The sequence below is a fragment of the Poromitra crassiceps genome, assembly GCF_964638095.1.
Source record: "Poromitra crassiceps genome assembly, chromosome: 2".
NCBI classification, from domain to species: domain Eukaryota; kingdom Metazoa; phylum Chordata; class Actinopteri; order Beryciformes; family Melamphaidae; genus Poromitra; species Poromitra crassiceps.
The window spans coordinates 103,384,578-103,405,998 of record NC_139624.1 but is presented as its reverse complement, the minus strand read 5'-3'; positions in this window follow the sequence as shown (position 1 = coordinate 103,405,998).

Here is a 21,421-nt window from a genome sequence, read left to right as displayed (position 1 = left end):
CAGCTAGTACTATGTGGCAGATGTGAGGCAGGTGTATGATGATCACCGACTGGAGGTCAAAGTTCACCCACCTTTTTTATTCACCACTGATTAATCCCAACCCCATAAGACAATATATGACACCAAACATACTGTATATTTCTGTGTCGTTCATTCCCTCTGCCTCTGCCTTTTTCGCAGTGTAACATTATCATGAAGGAGTCGAGTTAGTCACCTTGCCACAAAAGCCACCAGAAACTGCCACCCCTCCAAATGATAGGGCCTTGGAGCCAGGCGGTGTGGGCTGGGGTGGAAACGCTAGCCGCCATTGTGCTAAAGGAGACGCCGATTTGGTGAAAACAATGTGGACGACGCTTCCATAGACACACGGGCGTCAAGCTGTCACTCAGATACGGTGTCAAACAGACGGCTTCTGGGTGATGCAATCTGTGTGTGTGTGTGTGTGTGTGTGTGTGCGGGTGTGCATGTGTGTGTTTGCCGTTGTGTACTTAGTCCCGTCTGTGTTTGTGTGTTTGCCGTGTGCTTCCCTCCCCTTCCTGCAGGGTAACGAGTCGAGGCTTGATCACTGGATGAACTCTGAGTATCCAGGCTGAAAGGAGAGGTCATTACCCACACTGACACACATCTCACACAACAGCTAATGCGTCAGCGAAGGGATCGCCCCGGGGCTAGACTGCGCCTGCTATATGCGTTAGTTCAGCTGAAATAGGCCAGAAATAGGACAAAGGGTTCACATTTGCATAAAAGCGACAAAATTGGTATAGAACCTAGTTCAAATATTTGCAAATAGCTTTTTCTTGTTTTGCAGTGTTCGCTTTGCTCCGCTTAAAAGAGAATATTGTACTGTAAGAAAACCAAAACACCGTTGTGCCTATGCAAAAACAACTGCACTAAAAGGCAAACCCCACCCAACTGGGACTTCACATTGACTAAAACAAATGTTCCAATCCAAATGTTGGAACCAAGAACACTACAAAAGTGTTACCAATTTTCTGTTTCCGCCCTTGACAACAAACTGAAAACGTTACCATTTTAATCTTTCGGGGACAATCAGCTATGGGGAAATTGACATGTTCTCAGGTCACACATTTTAATGTATTTCTACACAATATCATTGTGTTTATGATGCTTTCCTTAGCACTACTGCATTGTTTTGGCCATGAAAATAGCTGTAGGCATTTTTTCATCGTGGTCAGTTCAAAAGATACAGCAAACAAGGGAAAGAAAAATGGCCTATCATAATTTTTGCAGAGGCTCCAATTCTGGAAAACGTCCAGTGCATCAAAGTGTACATGTATAGCCTTGTTAATGTGCATGGATGCCAGTTTTTGTTCCTCAATAAATCATACATAAAGCGGTTTTGGTTCCTTTACATAAATCTAAACGATTCATATCCATCCAGCAGCGCGTTATCTGGGAATGATCTTGTTGGAAGCTTCTCTCACATTTATCACAGTGTGTCGTCAGTCTAGCCTGCTGGTACATGCCCTCCCTGGATCCTTTTTCCCACTGCTTGACCACTCGATCCTTTCTATTAGTCACTGTCTTGCAGAGAAAACCGAGCCTAAACAACTGGCGGACCCCTCAGAGTCAAGTGGCTTTTCTGGCTTCCATCAAAGTCACTGAGGATCTCCCCTTCTTCCTCTGGTTGCAGGAAACTCTGTTAGGAAAGTCGGGGAAACGGGGCTCTAGGGTTTCATAAATTACACTCACCCTCCTTGAAAGGGAGGGTGGGCGGTGATGTGTGTGTGTGTGTGTGTGTGTGTGTGTGTGTGTGTGTGTGTGTGTGTGTGTGTGTGTGTGTGTGTGTGTGTGTGTGTGTGTGTGTATGTGTGTTGCCCGTGTCCATTCCCTGTGTGTAGTTGGACTCATTAGGAGGCCATATCTGAGTGCATTTGAGCCCCCCAACCCCCGAGCAAAACCCCTGCTCTCCAGCCGACCAATCACAACATGACCCTGGACAGAACTGGTTCTAATCAGCATGCTTTTCTTTGTGTGTGTGTGTGTGTGTGTGTGTGTGTGTGTGTGTGTGTGTGTGTGTGTGTGTGTGTGTGTGTGTGTGTGTGTGTGTGTGTGTGTGTGTGTGTGTGTGTGTGTGTGTGTGTGTGATCTACTTTTAGAATATGTTGTATTTATGTGGGCCTATTTGAATCCTTGTGTGGTTGTGCAGTGTCTCTCTCTCTCTCTCTCTCTCTCTCTCTCTCTATGCAATCAGGTAAAGTGGAAACACATATAAAATGAATCTGCAATGTATGGTTTGTTGACCTGATGCTATGGCATTTCAGCATATAGTAGAATGTGGCAGGAAAACAGGGAGAAACAAACAACTCTGAGAGAAAATTTACATTGACTCAACTTAGAATAAGTGCCAAGGCATCGGAGTCAATTACACTGAATCAACACTTTATGTTTATGTTTATGTTTATTTGCACATTAAAGGAAAACAGAAACAAAATAAAAAATGTTTACAACATTGGAGAAAAAAACATGTGCAGGTGAGATAGAAACCCACTACGGGTTTATATAAAGATCTCACCTCAAGAGAAAAACATAATAATACAAGTTACTCAATTAACACTGAAATCAGACATTGACTTGAGATCTGTGCACATTGATAAAAAAATATTGCAAATTGATTAACTGATAGCAATGATCTTTGACACTATGATGAAACATGATGACACTATTGCCACTTCTTAACATGCAGTGGAATCTGGATTACAACCAGCTCCTAGCCGGTTGGCCTGCATGTTTAACAACAATTAGCCGGCTTATGCGCACTCCCGCGAATCCGGATCATATCCATCTCAACCCCAAGTATAGGATCCGCATTATAGGAAAAGTGGCTGTTGTTAAACACTGGCAGCTCATGATCCTGATCATGTAGCTGTTATGTCTGAGTGGGCGGGTGGTGGCACTTTACAAACCATGATTATGTCCCAGTGATCATTATTTTCATGAATGGACGTAGTTACGTGGCTGGATTATTTGGAAGAGAGCCAAATTAGTGAGTAAACAAGTCAATTTAATCGTTTCTTTGTCCCCCATCTGCCAGTTTAAAAATGCAACATGATAGCCTATACTATAGCCTACTACATAGGCTAAAGTACCCGCTAACGTTCACGTAGTTTATTAATGAATGAATCGTTCGGGCAATCGCTTATATCAACGAATTAAACGAGCAAACTCACGGTTTCCTCAAGTGCTGCAAACGGCTTGAATTGTTTGGTAGAGGGATCCCAACGCGCTTCAGCTATTGCAGGCAGGCAGGTCCGGTGCATCATATAGGAGGGACGCAGCATGAAGTAAAAGGAAGGAAACTGCCTGCTTACTGCTGCGCTGCTTGGTGGTAATGTGATGATATGACTTGAATGCCACTTGTACAATAAATCACTCACAGTGATTGACGACGGTGCGACCACTATTTTGACTGGGCGGCTTTATGTAACAAAGGCGAAGCGCTCATTTTTGGCACATTGCCACCCCTCGTTATTGCCTGAATGGTCGGAATGGACCCTCCTAAAACGGCATGTTTTTGAATGGAGTTTGGTTACTGATTCGCTAAAGCTGTTTCCATATCACATTTCTTGTTATCGATACATGTTACCGCACCCCCTCCCCCCGCCCACTGGCAGAGAGAATACGGACCATTTCCAGCTGTTTCTAAACACAGACTCCTCATGTCTAGAAAGGTAAAACCGGAAAATATCCTGCTCTGGCTAGCCAGACATGATCCAGACTTCATGTTTAGAAGAGGCTTTTGATGACACATGATGACACATGATGACACTATGATGACACATGATGACACATGATGACACTATGATGACACATGATGACACATGATGACACTATGATGACACATGATGACACATGATGACACACATCTTTTTTGGTTGATCCAACGCTGAAATCTAATTTAACTCAATGATCTCATATTGATGCAACACTAAAACAGACACATAAAAAAAGTTTCAGTTACAATTCAATCATTTTGTTGGATTTAACATGAGTTGATGGCACGTGGCTATAGGATGCACCCGGCTAAATGGGCCACACTGAAACCACTAATGTTGCAAGTACATGGTACAGTATGCATCAGCACACCACCTAAACATAAGTCACTAACCCTACATTTAGAATAGGAGTTTCATGTGCAGCACTTGGGAGACAGAAAGAAAAAGAGTGCCCTGGACAAGTCGGCTTCCCTTCATCGGTCCCTGACAGCCATGGCTTGGCGCAATGTAACATTTCATTACAATCCAATATGGAGAAATCATTTTGCTGTGGGGGGTTGCGCATTTCACATGCCGCAGCCTGATCTGCTGCCTGTATCAAGTTATTTCTGACCGGATTCATGGACACAAAACCAGGATAGCTCCCTCCCTCCCTCCCTCCCTGCCTCCCTCCCTCCCTCCCTGCCTCCCTCGGCTGGCTCTAAATGTGGGGCGGGATCTTGATGGATGTCCCCCTGGCTGGAAGTGGGAGGAAGGCCGAGGTTTCGAACCTACGGTGCACTGCATGCACCACAGCCAAGTGTGACAATTAAAGCAGGCAGTTCCGAGTGCAGGCTGCTATTTCAATCCTTCTCTCTTTCTCTATTGTTTTATATATATATATATTTATTTATTTATTTATTTTCAGAAGGAGAATACTGGAGCACTCAGGTCGTCTTTAGATGGTTCATTATAAGGTGCAGATCAAACACTGACGTTTCGACACTTGGTCTTCTTCAATACATTTATTTATTTATTTATTTTTTGCCGCTGCCTGTTAGCCCTCTCTCTCCCAAATGTCAATTTCAATTTGCGTTACCGACATGACATGTAATACGTTTAAGTTGCTGAATCATACGGTGCTGCAAATAAAAGAAACATCTGGCAAGTAAAGACAAAAAGTAAAGTACGAGTATGTTCTTTTCTTTCTGCCTTTCTTCCTTAGTCAACCCTGCCCTCTCTCTCTCTCTCTCTCTCTCTCTCTCTCTCTCTCTCTCTCCTCTATGTCTCTCTCCCTCTACAGAGCAGACTATAATCTTGGCTGGGGTTCCAGAATCTCCTCCTACCCTTCAATCTCACACAACCATAATTATGGCCACACCAAGCGGAGAGGCTTCTAAATCACTCAGGGATGGTTTGGCTTCCCGGCTCCTTGATTTTTTTCCCCTCCTCTCCTTCTTAAATAAAGTGGGAGAGAAGCTCCATTTGGGCCTGCTCTGAAGGCTAAATTATAACTGTGCAGACGTTCCTCTTTCGCCGAGTCGCCTTTTGATATTTTATCTTGCTCTATTTCGAGTGCCTTATAAAAAATAAAAAGACGGGTTGACATTACAGGGGGAAAATGTGGGATCTCCCATTTTTGAGCTCTCAGTCAATTTGTCTTACGGTTTGGTTTTCTTGGGTAGACGTTAAGATAATATTGAATAACTCTAGACCTTCTGGCAAAGGAATACCTTCAGAGGAGCTGCATGAATGAACATGAGAATGAACATGAGATGGTACTTAAAGTAGTAATCCACGTCATTTTCATATAACTGAATGGCCTTTTTGCGGCTCTGTCGTCAATTGATATAACAGAATAGTGATTCAACCAATATCCAGTTCATTAAAGCTTTTAAACACCCGTTGTCTGCTAGCTGTAATAAATAGTTATTCTAATAAATAGAAGAGGATCTGGGTAGTTAGCATGAGCAGCGATAGCCACCATGTCTGAACAGACAAAACAGAGCGCCACCTACAGAATCCCAGGCCATGTCTAGTGTTGGAATACTCGAGACTGGTCTTGGTCTCGAGACCGGTCTCAAGACCACATTTTGATGGTCTCGGTCTCGTCTCGGACTCGCCCTCCATCGGTCTCGGTCTCGGGCAAGCCGGACTCGGGATTTTATTTCAAGACCAGCCGAGACCACAACTGCAGTGACATCATTACTTGCCTGGGTTTTTTTTTTTTTACTGTGATTGGGTGTAAAAATCCTCCCTTCAATCGCAACCAATAACCTTGCAGGTTGAAAGCTTTTAACGCTGTAGCCACTCCCCTCACGTTCATGCCCAAAGGAAGACAACACAGGTCAACAAGGTGGCTCGAGAGATGTCGTCCATCATAATTTAGCAGCAGTAAGGTGTTTTTATATAAGTAACCTACTGTACTTGTACAGCAGGTGGCGGTAAGCACCTTGAAAGTGTCAACGACCCGCCTATAAACCAAGAGAAGAAGAAAGTGTCACAATGGTGATGCACTTTTGGTGCGAGTTGAGAGAAGAAGAGCCATTTTGACTAACGTTACTGTTTCAACATGGGTAACCAAATTCTGATTTTGTTATTTGTGATTCAAAGCATTATGGTGGGACAGCATCGTCATCGTCTTCTTCTTCTTTGCCTTGGCTGTAGGCATAGTTGCCCTTTCGATGTGGACTCCAGTACTACACATTGAGGCACGCTCATGCCCAGTGTACATGACAGGTCATGTACCATCCATCTCGCAGGATCTATTGCTCTATTATATGTGTAGACTGGGAAGGCTTTAACTGCGGCATTCTTGCAAACGCAGTAATGAAGATGCAGCCTCAAACTTCATCAACACAAAACCCAAGTAGAATGGAAAGTGACAGAGAAAGGATGCATAGTAGGATTTTAGGCTGCATGCAGAGGCTCAGGCACTGCGGTGATTAGCCGAGGGTTGTGCGGTTGTGTCACTGTGGCCCATTTGTATGACGTCATGTTGTGAAGCATTTGTTAGCCATGCTGATTGGAGCACAAGTAGGCTAGAAATACTAACCAGAAATCCCAACTTGAAGAGCCACACAACGCCAAGCGTCTTCATAGCGTTGTTTGTACTCCCTCAAGGCAGGGTTGTACAGCTCTAGAAAGGTCATCATGGCGGCGATTAGTCTCTCATCTTCACAGTTGCTCAGTAAACAGCAGAATGCTCCAATGCCACATGGTAAAGAAGGTTCCTCTTCCCGTGGGCGTCTTCTGGTCCGATCGCCGGCTAGCAGCTACATGATTGGCCACCGCAGTGTGTGACATCAGGTTGCGTTTCTCCAAAAGTTGATACGTTTCAACTTTTCTCTGCAGGACTGCCACATTTTTGTTTGTTTGTGTTGGTTGTTGTTTTGCAACCCCTGCGGTGCCCACCGTGCCCACCACCGCAGCCTAAACGCACTATCCCAATTGAAATGAATGGGAGGACTGGAGTTTTTGTCGCAGCGCCTGATCCTGTGTGAATGCGTCCTTAGATTCTGGGTCCTGTCTCCCAGGGAAAGACTAATGTCCTCACTGGCATGTACTTCACTTTGACCTGATAACCTGCAGAGAGAACAGACAGAGCGGAGGGAGGAGAAAACAGCAAAGCCAGGAAAGATAGAGGGAGACAGAGAGGAGTGGGTGGGGGGTAGGGAGGGAGAGAAGAAGAGAGGGATAAAAACCAACAAGAAACAGAGCAAGAAAGAGATGAAGTGGTTGCAGGGGAAGCGGGTTGACATGAAACAAATCTTCAATGTTTTCTATGCGTTGTCCATCAGTTTGTGATCTTCTGTAAACACAACAGATCTCCTATAGGTTTATTTGGCCAGAGCGAATCCCCACGAGGAGAGCGAAAACAAAGTTCAAACGCTCCTAATGTGATTATGGCGAGATCAGAGCGCAGATCCCATCTCTCCCCCTGCTCCAAAAACATGGTGTCACGCCACGGCTCCCCACAAGCCACCTCTCCTATACGACAGCAGAGCACTGGACGCCACAGTAATCCTAAGGCTGGCTTTACACGGTGAAACTTTCAGGCAACTAGTTGCAGGTTGCAAATGGCATGAAACATAATTTTCATGCAACTTGACAATTACACAAAGCAATTCAAAGATAATCAAGTCGCATGCAACATGTAACGGCGTTGTGTTTGATGTTAATTGCAGCAACCCATGTTAAGGGCTTGCCCAGGGGTGGGTTCAAACTGCCGACCTTTGGCTTGCGAGGCGGACACCCTAACCACTGCACCAAGAGAGCTAGCCTAGCTAGCAACTTACTCGCTACCACTCGGGACTCACGAGGACTCACATTCATTCGGTTACAAACACTTGTTTCACTAAAACAGCTAGCTAGATTGGTAATGTTTCATCTGTTCATCATTATTTTTCCTTTTCTCTCTCTTGCTACAGTAGCTTATCAAGTGGGGAGTGTCATTACTTGCATCTTTGTATCTTATTTTGTATAGTTTTCTAGCTGGACATAATATAAATTTGGACGTGTTGTATCAGGTTTTCTTCTGTCACTGTCTGGCTACTTTCTTTCATTATGGCTGTTCCGGAGGATAGGAAGAGAGCCATCAGTGCATTAATAGCCTACGTTTTGATTGGCTGTTTCATGAAACTAGTGTCACAAAGTTGAGAGTTTTGCAACTGTTGCAGCTGAGTTTCAGACAAGTTTCATGTCCATGCAAATCATTTGCGTGAAAGTTTCACAATGTAAAGCCAGCCTAATAGAGAGCCAAAGTCACGCCCTCTTCAGCATACATAACATTTCATTCAAACCAAAACGGAAAAATAAAACTGATTTAAAAAAAAAAAAAAAAGTTTTTGTCTGAGTGTTATATGGTTTCTCCTGATTCTAAATATAACTGAATTACTTGGTTAGTCCGGGTAAAAGGTTTGTTTTTCTGCAGATGAGGTTTCCATTGTTAGCTTGGCTACAATGCTAGCTACTTCGCAGAGTAAATTCAAGTTAATATAGGCCTACAAACTTTTTGAGTATAACAAACAAGATAAAAATGAATAACATCTTTAAATGAAGACTTAATTTTGTTTCACCAGAAGTATTATGCGAGTCTCTAATGTCGTCAATTGTTGTTTGCCCCTCGACCCAAGGTTTGTTTTGCTAGCTGTCACCTTTTTCTTAATAAATAAAGTACGAAATTACTAGTGAAATTTGAGTAGTTTTAATGATGAATACAGACCAGAGCATCACCGTGTTTAAATTGTGTTTAAATTTCTGAAATCCTCCATTTGAGTCAAATGTGTGGCTACTGGCTACGCAATTAGCAAAAGAATTAGCAAAAGAATAAATGTAGGAGTAAAATGTAAAAGTGCACAAAGCATACAGGGCAAATTCCTCTCCATTTTGGTTAATATGGCAGTAAATTATTTAACCTTGCATGTTAGCTAATACTATGTATTAATACCTGCCCCCCCCCCCCCCCCCACGCACACGCACACACACACACACACACACACACACACACACACACAGGCACAGGCACAGTATCCCCTACACACAATGACCCCATTTAGGGTGCCTGCCGTTCAGTGTGCTCCATTACCTTTGCCTAGCCTCCTTGAGCAGGGTGGTATTAGCATACGAATGCCATCAAAGGCTCGGGGGGATCTCTGAGGAGACGCAAGGTTTACGGCACGACTCCAGCCGCCGGCCCCCGCTTAGCTCCCTTACACCTCTGCGTGTCAAACAGACTCCGGGGTGAACGCCGCCGTCCAACACGTGTAGGGAGGAAACGAGGGGACAGGGAGGAGAGGAGAGGAGGGAGGGCTACTCTTATATTAGTGTTCATTCATCGGAGGGAGGCAGGAACGTGCCAAGAAAGGCCGTTAAACTGGCGTTCATTCATTCTTCTCTCTCTCTCTCTCTCTCTCTCCCTCTCTCTCTCTCTCTCTCTCTCTCTCTCTCTGTCTCTCTCTCTCTCTCTCTGTCTCTCTCTGTGTTTACGGCCTCTGTTAGTGATTTAACAGGGTACACGACCTTGGGGAAACGAGTGTTTGGAAACAATGTGGGGCAATGTGGGAAAAATCAAAACATAACTCCGGTACAGCAACACCGTAGGTTACATAAACACAACCCACTCCAAGTGTTGGTGTAATTTATCGACAGTTGGGTTACTGTAATGGTTATGCAGCAAAGTTACACACATGGTAGGACTGCAGGTGGTGCACTATGCAGTGTTAGTCACACTATAGATACAGTCGGTCTGTGTGGGAATGCCCACAAAACGTTACTTCCAGTATCGTTGTATCAGGAGGACGAATAGGACGGTGGGGGAAAACCTCCCATATATCTCAATGGGCTGACTCACCAGCGGAAAGTGCTGCGGCTCTATACAGGATTGGGGATTCAAGAGCTAGACGTCTGTTCAGATGTGCGTTTACTGCGGGGGTTGAATCCCCGATCCTGTCTGCCTGCTGGGCTAGCAGCGAAATGCTAACTATGCTGAATGGGAGGATTTCCCCCATTCTGACCCATTGACCACATCTATGACGAGACACCGCCTGAATGTATACACAATACTGTAAGTTGTAAATGTACTATTGAATGAAATTCTAGCATTTCTATAGTACAACGCATAATAGACTACTTGCACAACTCCACTACTTCCTGAAATGAGTAGGGCATCTTGGTTTCCTGTCCTACACTATTGGATGAACTAATTAATGTCAGGTGTGCCTGATCACTGTTGTTGTGACTGCAGCAGTCAGGCACACCTGACATTAATCAGTTCATCCAATAGTGTAGGACAGGAAATCAAGATGCCCTACTCATTTGAGGAAGTAGTGGAGTTGTGCAAGTAGTCTATTATTGACTTTGAGAATAGTAAATCAATTAGAGACTATTTGTGCTATTAAAAGTCCATTCCGCAACTTCTGACACTGGTGGCCATTAGAGCAACTGCAGGCAGCATGTGCTCGAGCTGGCGCTCATGCACCGTACTCGCACGTGCCCAGCAGCTGCTTGGCTAAAACAGCAGAGGTGTTGGTTGCTTTGTAACGTTAGCTGATAAAAGTCACTTGAAAACTGCAAACTGGACAATTTATCGGCCAGCTCAGCCTCGAGACAGCAGGGAAGGATTCTGGACGGATTGGCAGACGTTATGTTTGGTTGTGGTTTGGCTTGTGTTGGCTGTGGGGAAGTCGATACTCATGTTAGCATGAGCCAGGAAATAGCCTGCTCCACCATACAGTCTAATGCCTGGGGCTGATGTGAGCTGGACGCGACCAAACGGAAGTCAAACAATGTTCCATATAACGGTAGTAACATTTGGCATATTTACGACTGTTACATTATCCACACAAGACGGCAACGTTATTAGTGGAGCTTCTTGGTGGTAATCGATTATCTTATATTAGTTAGCAAGCAAGCTAACGTTATGATTGATTGATTAATTGATTGATTGATTTATGCACTCTAGGTGCCCAACCTAGAGTGACACAAGCTAACGTTATAATAGGCAGCCTCAGCAGCTAACACAACAAACTGACCAAACGGAACAGATCTGTTACTGCAGTCAGTCAAACAATGTTCCATGACCATAAGTATAACGGTAGTAACGTTAGGCATATTTGCGACTGTTGCATTATCCACGCAAGACGGTAACATTATTAGCGGAGCATCTGGGTGATAAATCCATAGCCGCGTTAGCAAGCAGCTAAGCTAACGTTATCTGTATAAAACCAAAACCACAATATCACAGCACATAAAAGTACAACAAGCTAACGTAAGGTCCCTCCATGAACCAAAAACACCGCCCCGAATCTAGTCACCCCACTACTCTCCCTACAGTGAGAGGAGTCTGGCGCCACGGAAACTGGGATAAGCCCTCCCCTGCTCTACAGCTGCTCCCCATTGGAGCGACTGTTTCAGTGGCTGCCGGATGTCCGCTCCTGGCTTATTACAAACTCTGTCATTGGCTCCGACCATGTCAATCAGAGCGGCTTCCGCTCCCTCCTCCCTGTGTGTCGCTGTAAATAGTGCCCTATATAATAGTGCAGAAACCTACACGCTAGCTCGTTGCTACATGCTGAAAACGGCAAGTTGGATTGTTGGAAACTATTTTCCAAGGGCACTGCCGCTAAGTGCCGCCCCCATCGCAATCCCACTATGGAGACCTGCGGTGCCAGACTTCTCTCACGGTAGGGAGGGGAGGCTGGCCAGCGAGACTAGTTGTTTGCTGACATTCATTGACTGCATTAGCTAGCGAACGTAACATTAGCCTGTGTTGTTACCTTCTTCTTCGTTGGTGTTTACTGGCTGAAGCGCTGAGAGGCAGGCTCGTGAACTTGCAGAACGTCACATCCACCAGATTTTCCGGGAAATCGATATGGTGCATGCTCCCTAGTCCGATACCTCACGAGTCCGACACCTCACGAGTCCGAAAAAAGAGGCATTGGACAGGGGATCATGTCTATGTTCCCCGGCTTCTATGTTCCCCGGGTTCTATATTCCCCGTTTTTCACTAACCCTAAACCTAACCTCCCCCAGACCCTAACCCAAAACCTAACCTCTCCCACCCCCACGCCTAAACCTAACCTCCCCCAGACCCTAACCCAAAACCTAACCTCTCCCACCCCCACGCCTAAACCTAACCTCCCCCAGACCCTAACCCAAAACCATGAGGTGTCGTCGGACTCGTGAGGTATCGGACTAGGGAGCAGTCCCCATCGATATACCCATGAGGAGCAGAAGGCTGCATTCATAGCTTTGGAATGGCTGAACACAAAGAGACGCGGCTGGGCTAATTGTTTAAGTTACGTTACTGAGCATTCACTCATTGGTAATAAAAACACTTTGTGCACATTTATTTCTTCCCAAATCTTACAGAATGGACCTTTAAATATTAATGAGAGAAATACAGAAAGCACAAGTGACAAAGTGCTTCTTCAACCCAGCACCTGCCCTCCCATCTAGTCATGTGGGTCCATTCATCAATAGATTTTCAATGGCCTCACTGTTCACACAGCACAGTACCACCACTATCTGAGACAAGCCAGGGCTTCAATGAATGAGGACTGGAGGGGATGGACAAATAAAAGCAAGGCCATGTCCCTGTCTGTGTGTCTCCTCAGCAGTACAGGTGCACTGGGGTTAAGGCTGAGGGGAGGGAGATAGGACAACTGTCTGGATCTGCCCAGCACTGGTGATGATAGACCAGCTATAGGCCTGGGTGAGGGAGGGCTGTGTCTGTCTGTGTGTGTGTGTGTGTGTGTGTGTGTGTGTGTGTGTGTGTGTGTGTGTGTGTGTGTGCGTGCGTGCGTGCGTGCGTGCGTGCGTGCGTGCGTGCGTGCGTGTGTGTGTGCGTGCGTGTGTGTGCGTGCGTGCATGCGCGTGCGTCTGTGTGCGTCTGTGTGTGTGTGTGTGTGCGTGCGTGTGTGTGTGTGTGTGTGCGTGCGTGTGTGTGCGTGCATGCGTGTGCGTCTGTGTGTGTGCGTGTGTGTGTGCGTGCGTGCGTGCGTGTGTGTGTGTGTGTGTGTGCGTCTGTGTGTGTGCGTCTGTGTGCGTCTGTGTGTGTGTGTGTACGTGCGTGTGTGTGTGTGTGCGTGCATGTGTGTGCGTGCGTGCATGCGCGTGCGTCTGTGTGCGTCTGTGTGTGTGTGTGTGTGTGCGTGCGTGTGTGTGTGTGTGTGTGCGTGCGTGTGTGTGCGTGCGTGCATGCGTGTGCGTCTGTGTGTGTGCGTGTTTTTTTTATTTAACCTTTATTTAACCAGGAAGTCACATTGAGGTTGAAACCTCTTTTACAAGTGAGACCTAGTGTGTGTGTGTGTGTGTGCGTGCGTGCGTGCGTGTGTGTGTGTGTGTGTGTGCGTCTGTGTGTGTGCGTCTGTGTGCGTCTGTGTGTGTGTGTGTGCGTGCGTGTGTGTGTGTGTGTGTGTGTGCGTGTGTGTGTGTGTGCGTGCGTGTGTGTGCGTGCGTGCATGCGTGTGCGTCTGTGTGTGTGTGTGCGTGTGTGTGTGTGTGTGTGTGTGTGTGTGTGTGTGTGCGTGCGTGCGCGTGCGTGCGTGCGTGCGTGCGTGCGACAGAGATAGCAACAGCTGAGTGTGTGCAGCCGTTGCACCACCTGCAGCCTGCAGCCACTTATCATCTCCCCATCTGTCTGTGGAGGGCCTCTGGAGGACAGAGGAGGCACCTGACTCACCCAGACAGCCCAGCGAGGAGAGCCTCTCACTGGGCTAGAGTGGCCAGGGAGGTGGGGGTCAGGGGACGGAGGCTGAAAGGGAGTGGGGGAGAGACGCAGCAGGGGGGTCTGTCTCTGGACATATGGAGCCAGTCTGCCACACTAAAAGCTGGTGTCATGTCTGCAGCCTCTCTGCCTTGTCATTATCTGTCGCTGTACGCCCTAATTTCAGCCCCCACGGCTGCCTGGGATACAGTGTACCTATAATGACGGCCATGAAGAGAGGAGGGCTGGTGCCAGTGGAACAGGCCCCGAGGCCAGCAGCGCTGACTCACGCTACAAACAAGGACGGACCCACACGCATGAACCTAGCTGGACTCTCCATGCATAAGGTGTTGCGTCACACCAGAAAACGGCACGGCAATGAATGCACGCACACAAAAACACTACGTACGTACGCACACACACACAGACACACACACACACACACACACACACACACACACACACACACACACACAAACAAGCACATGCGCACTTCTCTCCTCCGCCTCCACTTCCAGCACCACACCAGCCACCACCCATCTCTGGATCCATAATTGGCCGAGATTCATGCCCCTCAGCCTAAGGGCCGCAGGGCCTCTCTGGGGTTATGGAGGTGGGTCGTGGGGGGGGGTGGGGGGCACCGTATATGCGTGTTCCCGGAGCCCGTGTAGCCGCTGTTAGCCGGGGCTAATTCAAAGCTCTGCTCAGCCCAGCGCCCCGCCAGGCGCTCCACTTTAATGTCAAGGGGGCATCATGGACGGAGCCCACGGTGCGCCGTGCAATTATCAAGCATGATGGGACACGGAGTGAGCGCAGAAAAACATCTGGCACTGTTGAGATGGGGGCGGGACACACCTCCAACCTCCCTCCTCCCTGCCCCGACTCCCCCTCTTCTGCACAGGAGAGGCTTTCCTTTGATCTCCAGCTGGAGCTGTCTGCCGTGCCTCGCCAGATCAATCAAGCCCACGCAACGCCAGGCTTAGCTTAGCCTTTAGCATTGTCATAGCGCAGTCAGTGGGAGCTGTAGCTTGCGCCATCTTTTAGCCCATAACCGCTCAGCCTGGAGGTTTTGCAGAGATAGAGGTAAAAGAGGCTATGTGCGTTCACCTATGAACCCCATTCCCCATGCAGCCTCTCCCCCTTCTTCACACAGCGGGTTTCCCCTTCTGCAGTGTGCAGTCAGCAGTCTGTCTCTATCTATTGTTGTTCTCACTGCCAGACAGACAGGCAGACTCCCAGATACTGGGAAAATGGTTATAGTTTAACTTCAAACTGCCCTGCGCTGTAACCAATGTAGAGCATTTGTCAGTGGGGGACAATTCACGGTCCAAATTAAAGCAAACTGTTCTGTCATTACACCAAAGGGGATTATCGTTTACAAGCTGTTACTGTAATTAATTCAGATCTAATAACTCCCATTTAGCACAACACATGGTGTGGGGGTGAGTCACAGAGACCATAACATTTACACAACATCTCCCTGTCTGTTTACTTTGCTAATCTCCAATGTCTCCTAATGGTCATAGCTGTGAAAACATGCCTGGACAACGTGTTGAAGACACAACAAATGAGAGAGGTCTTCACAGACATGTGCTCGCCAGTAAAGAAGGCCACCTTGCCATGTTTAGGACGTTATAGGCCCATGTGACATCATATTCCTGACTCGCGGGCACACTGTCCTTTGTCCAATTAGGGATGTTGTGGAGCAAGGTAATGGAAAACGGATGCCTAGTCTGAAAAAGGAAGGGGGGGAAAAGAGAAACGGCCTAATTGGAAAGTTAAACAAAATAGTTCAGTAAATCTCTGTGGCGTCTTTGAAAAGGGAAGTTCAATGGAGACCAGGGAACGCTATTGAATGAAACCATACAAAAACAAAAGGAAAACTTATTCTGGGTTCCAGCAAAGCCATCGTATGAAACACCCGAAGGCCATCCCTCAACCAGAGACAGAAAGTGAACACGTCAGTGATGTCGCGACGACTGTGACCCTCGACGGAAATATATATATTTAAAATCCCTCAACATTTTCCTGCTTGAGAAATGAGGATTTACAGTATGTCCTCCTGCTTTGTTGTGTGCAAGCCGGACCATATCAGATGACGAAAAGCACTGTCTTCCTCTTCCTCCCCTTGGTTGCCCGGTGCCCAGAATTGGACGGCATTGCAAACAGATGTTGCACGAATATGTTCGCTTTTGTTCACATGGGCCCCTCTGGTAAAGAAAAAATGAATTGAATTATATGATATTCCTTTAATAGGATTCACTGGAAGCCTTTCAAAGCCTCTGTCTCTCGGAAGACTTTTCATTGGAGAGACGGAAATGATATGCCTTTGAAATGCCAACCAACATGGAGCAGTTATGAGGGCAAGAGAAATATCTGCCTTTTCCTTCCTTAAGTTCTGACTCAGTCACAATGCCTAAGTCTCAGTTTTCTAGTAGATTTACGATAAGATGCTGCATGTCAACTAAGCTAGCAGACATCTTTGGCAGTTTCCCCCAAAGGTTTTAGGCACACTAAACGAAATGGTTTTATACTGATGGACACGATCAAACATGCAACTTTTGATTTAAATCCCGAATAAAGATAAAATGATTCAATATGGTTACCGTGTTACAGCCTTTTAGAAAACATGGTCTGAAAACAGTGCCTCTTTCCTCCTCCCTTCCCGCTCACGCAGAGCCTCAGAGCTGCTGGTATCATCTAAATATGGGGTTGGGAGTTTCTCAACTTTCAGCAAGTAGCTTGAGGCAGGTTGAAAGGCCATGTCTCGCTGTCACTCCCCACCTGGAAATACATCTCCCAACAACACACAAAGCAGCTTACGTCATCCCTTAGCCTGCTGATAATACAGAGGTGGGATGTTTGCAGGTAAAGGACATAGGCTCTCATCGTATAGAGCAGTGATTCTAAAAACATTTTCATATCAAGGACCCCTCATTTACTCCACATCAGAGCCATTTGATGAGATTCCCAAACTAAACTGAGATACTCAAAACTAAATCTGAAAATATTTGTTTATTGTTTGGTAAGGATTTTGTCCAGACTTCCATGACTATGTATTGTAGGTTGAGAGATAACAGTGGAACAATGATCAAAACAGCCATTCTTCTACTTGTGCTAACTTCTTGTAAATTAAATAATGGTGAACCCCCTCAAGGACCCCTGGTGGTCCCCGGACCCCACGTTGAGAAACAGTGCACTAGAGACACATGGGAGAAAGGGCGGGATGTTGGAGATGAGAAAGAACTGTATTGTCAATAAGAGGCCTCCCATGGTGTCATACATGAGCACTCACTCCTGAACAATGCTCTCTATATGTCACTCTTGAGCAATCTTCTATATGTCATCCTTCAAAACAAACTATGTGTAGGCCACATGAACTCAGAGCACTCCATGTACTCTCCCATCTCCAGTTTCACACGGGTTTCAGGAAGATGGAGTATGCACATTGTTGTGATGCGGCGGCTTGGCGGGGCCTCTGCGATACGTGTAAATCATGTCTTTATGCTGTTTGAACAGGAGCGGTTAGGCCCTAATTACACGCCTGCGGGGCGGCTGCAGGTGAAGAGGCGCCGAGGTGAGCTTCAAGCCTGTTTATGTAATGGAGGAGTATGTGAGGAATGACAAAAGACCTGCACTCGCCTCGCGCCTCTCCAACGGGCCAACAGAAGCCTTTCACAGAGGTTAAGAGGCAGGTAGTGCAAAGGAGGAACCTTGGGCATTCCGCGCGTTACTCTCTGTCACTCTCCTCCATGGGACGAAGCCCCGTCAAAGGTACCAGGCCGCACCAACAGGTTGTGTCAAACTACACCACACAAAGTTCCCCCGCACACTAAAACGCTCCTCAAGTGCTGTTTCTTGTTTTGTAGCTGTCACCGAGCTACTAATCAAACAGTGCCGATTCCTCCTCCGGGTCCAGTGTTCCGCATTCCCTTTCGCAGCATGTCATCTTTGTGAGTGCTGGCTTTCCTTTCCGTGTTTGGTCGAACTTTAACACAGGTTTGTGTAGAGTTTGGCACCTTTATCGTATCATTTCCCCCTCCGGAACACTAATATCTTGACACTGACCTTGTGTGCAGTGGGTGGAAAGACAGAGCACGGTTATGCGATATGAGAAGTTATAACATACCTCGTCTCCTAATCTGAGGCTAGTGTAAATAAAGTCTCGAGGCTTGGGCCACTTCAAACAGACTGTGTCCAGCGTTACATTGGAGTCTTTGATCAAGAACCACCTCACCATGTTATTCGTTCAATAATAAAGCCCTATTTCAACGCCATAACTGTGTGTTTTCGACTGCGATTGCCAGGGCTTATCTCTGAAGGCCTCTCTCTCTCTCTCTCTCTCTCTCTCTCTCTCTCTCTCTCTCTCTCTCTCTCTCTCTCTCTCTCCCCCAACCGTTATAGAGAAAGGACAGATGGTGTCCTTTCAGGGTCCCGTCAAGGTCGTAGACATGCTCTCAGCGATAGGGCGAGTGGCACCGGGAGATAACTTCAACATATTTGTCTGGAAGATTGGTTCCTCTTCCAAGGTTCTGGGGTGAACGACAGAGCACACACAACAGATAACGAATGAGAGCCTCCGACTAACCCGCCGAAGCTATGGAACATATGTCCGGCAACGTTATCATGCATAAAGATAGAGGGGAACTGATTCTGGGTGGTGTTTTTCATTCTGTTTTTGTTCTATAAGGGAGTCTGGAAGAAAGAACATTCTCACACAGCAAATATGTAGCGGAGATTATTGCAATATCAAGTGTTGGATATGCAGAGACTACACAGACCTTATTCATTATTGCAAAGGAGAAAAACAACATAAAAGAAAAGAAAACATCTCGAATTGCAAAATGAAGCAAAATGTGTTTTTTCTGCTGCAAAATGAGTTGGTAGAGTGTAGGCTTAGAAAGATTTATCGCTTTGCAGCCGGTCATCCTGCATGCCTTAAAGAGCTGCTAACACTGAAAGAATTTCATTAGTCTGGGTTTGGTCTGAATGCTGTTTCAGATGATTTTTCACCCTGATCACAATAAAATTATGTGACAAACACGCACACGCGTCATGAGGCCATGGCCTCTGTTACCCCTCCCTCTGGCCATGATGCCCTGAGATCCCTAAGGCCACCTTGGCAGTGCCCTGCTACCAGCCTGCTACTGTCAGTTGCTTTAAAAACATCAGGGGTCTCAGTTTAATGTAGCCTGCCCTATACAAAGGATGTGTCATTGAATCATTTTAACACACATTTCAGAAAAATCGTCAATGTCAATAGGGCACTGGCCTTTGGGGCCTGGCATGTGGCCTTGTGCCCAAAATAAACATGCGATGCCGAAGGCCAAATGGCCCCTAAAAAGACAAATTTGCACCCTGGTCACACTCGTGATAAAATCTTTGAATCATTGTGTCTTTCAGGTGTCTGTCACTGCTATCTAAGATAATATTATATATATATATATATTATATATATATATATATATATATATATATATATATATATATATATATATATATATATATATATATATATATATATATATATATATATATATATATATATATATTATATAATATATTATAATATTATCTTTCAGGTGTCTGTCACTGCTGTCTAAGGGTAAACCAGAGTTTGTGGTGGCCCCTCTCTGGTCTTCCTCACCAGCCCCCCAGTCGCTGGCCGCTCTCCGTCCCCATGCCCCGGCCCAGTGACACCGGGGCAGGGCAGGGCTCGCCTCGGCACCGTCCCTCTGAACCCTGGAGTGCCGCGGACCCCGGCGCGCACACAAAGCATTCATTGAAAGGCAAAAAGCGAGGAAAGACAGTTTCTCAGGAGGAGGACAATGGGCGTTCTCCTGCATTTGGCTCACCCTTTCATCCTCGGACGTCCACAAGGGACGCAATTGTTCGGACACAATGCGATATGGGGCAAAGCTTTAGAAGACGCATCGCTTTTAATTAACTGTTGGTAATGATCTCATTATTGGGGCCGAGTGGGCTCCCTGGACCCAGCGTTGTGCGCAGAGGTGAGTCTGAGGTCAGCTTTCTGAAGGCCCCACGCTAACTGACAAAACATGGAGGAATTTGTCATGCCGCCACGGTGCCTGAACTCACCCACTGTCATACAATGGTGCCTGAACTCAGACACTGTCATACCACGGTGCCTGAACTCAGCCACTGTCATACCAGAACACTTCATTCAGAGGCGAGGGGAAAGTCATCTACATTTATTTTATATCAGTAAAACAAACGTTCCTCATGCCATTCCTCTGCTGTTTTTATTTGGTCTTTTTCACGGTTTGTTGGCGTTTTGTTTTACACTTAGGAGCACAAAAGATTCTTAAACAGTTGAAAAGCTGGACGTTGCGACCCGTAGACAAAATAAGCTGCCTAAATTTGGAAGGCAGAATTTCAGAGACATTGCCAAGAAATCGTATCCCCTCCTTAAATAGCAACATGTTTAAATGTTTTAAGAAAAGCAAACCAATGCTGTCATGTCACGTTTGTCTTCGCCCTCCCCGGCTCCAGGAATGCCGCATGCGCCGAGGAGATACTGAGGGAGGAGAGGAGAGAGCAAGGGCAGGGTGGAAGATAGGAATAGATGGGGAGAGGAGAGAGCAGCCAGAAGGGAGGGAGGGAGAGAGGAGGGGGATTTTCGGAGGAGTGTTCATGGTTCTTATCTCCAGACAGGCCAGGGGAACGGCTGGCTCCCCCAGGGACCAGCCTCAGCCACTCCTATCCACATTCACAGACCTCTGACTGCCTGATACACACAAGCCGAAGATATCCAGAAGCCCCTGCACTATTGTGTGTGTGTGTGTGTGTGTGTGTGTGTGTGTGTGTGTGTGTGTGTGTGTGTGTGTGTGTGTGTGTGTGTGTGTGTGTGTGTGTGTGTGTGTGTGTGTGTGTGTGTGTGTGTTTAAGTGCAACTGGTCACATGGTTGCATGTAAGTAGTATTATTCACATGTACTGAAGATAGAGAGAGAAGGGGATTTTTCTTGTTGTGTGTTTACATCTTTCGCCCTTATCTGATTTTATAAAGCGTTCTCTCCCTCGGTCTATTTGAGTGTATCTTCCTCTAGGGTTGGTCTTCCGCCTGTGTCTCTGTCTGTCTCGCTGCAGACAGCCTTATCAGCCATCAGAGAGGTCACAGTGACGGCCCTGTGTGCCCTCAGCACATCATAATCATCAGGGCTTGGTCAGCCATAAGTATCATCCCGCTAAAGGTCGTCTTTGTTGGAGTCAATGCCGAGGGGAAACAGAAACCCCGTTCAGGATGGCTGCACTTAGCGTGATTTTATGCATTCCGTTTCAGTTTCCATAGGGGAACCACGCATACAGACAAAAGCAGAATTATGCCATATTTAATAAAGAGCCAGCACAAAAGACAACTACACCTGAGGGTTTGGCGGGTGTGGTCCAAACACTGAAACAATGGGTGTGGTTAGTCTTTAGAGTGCAATTATGGGATAATAGTGTAATTTTTGTGTTCAGTGATGTATTGTATTACTG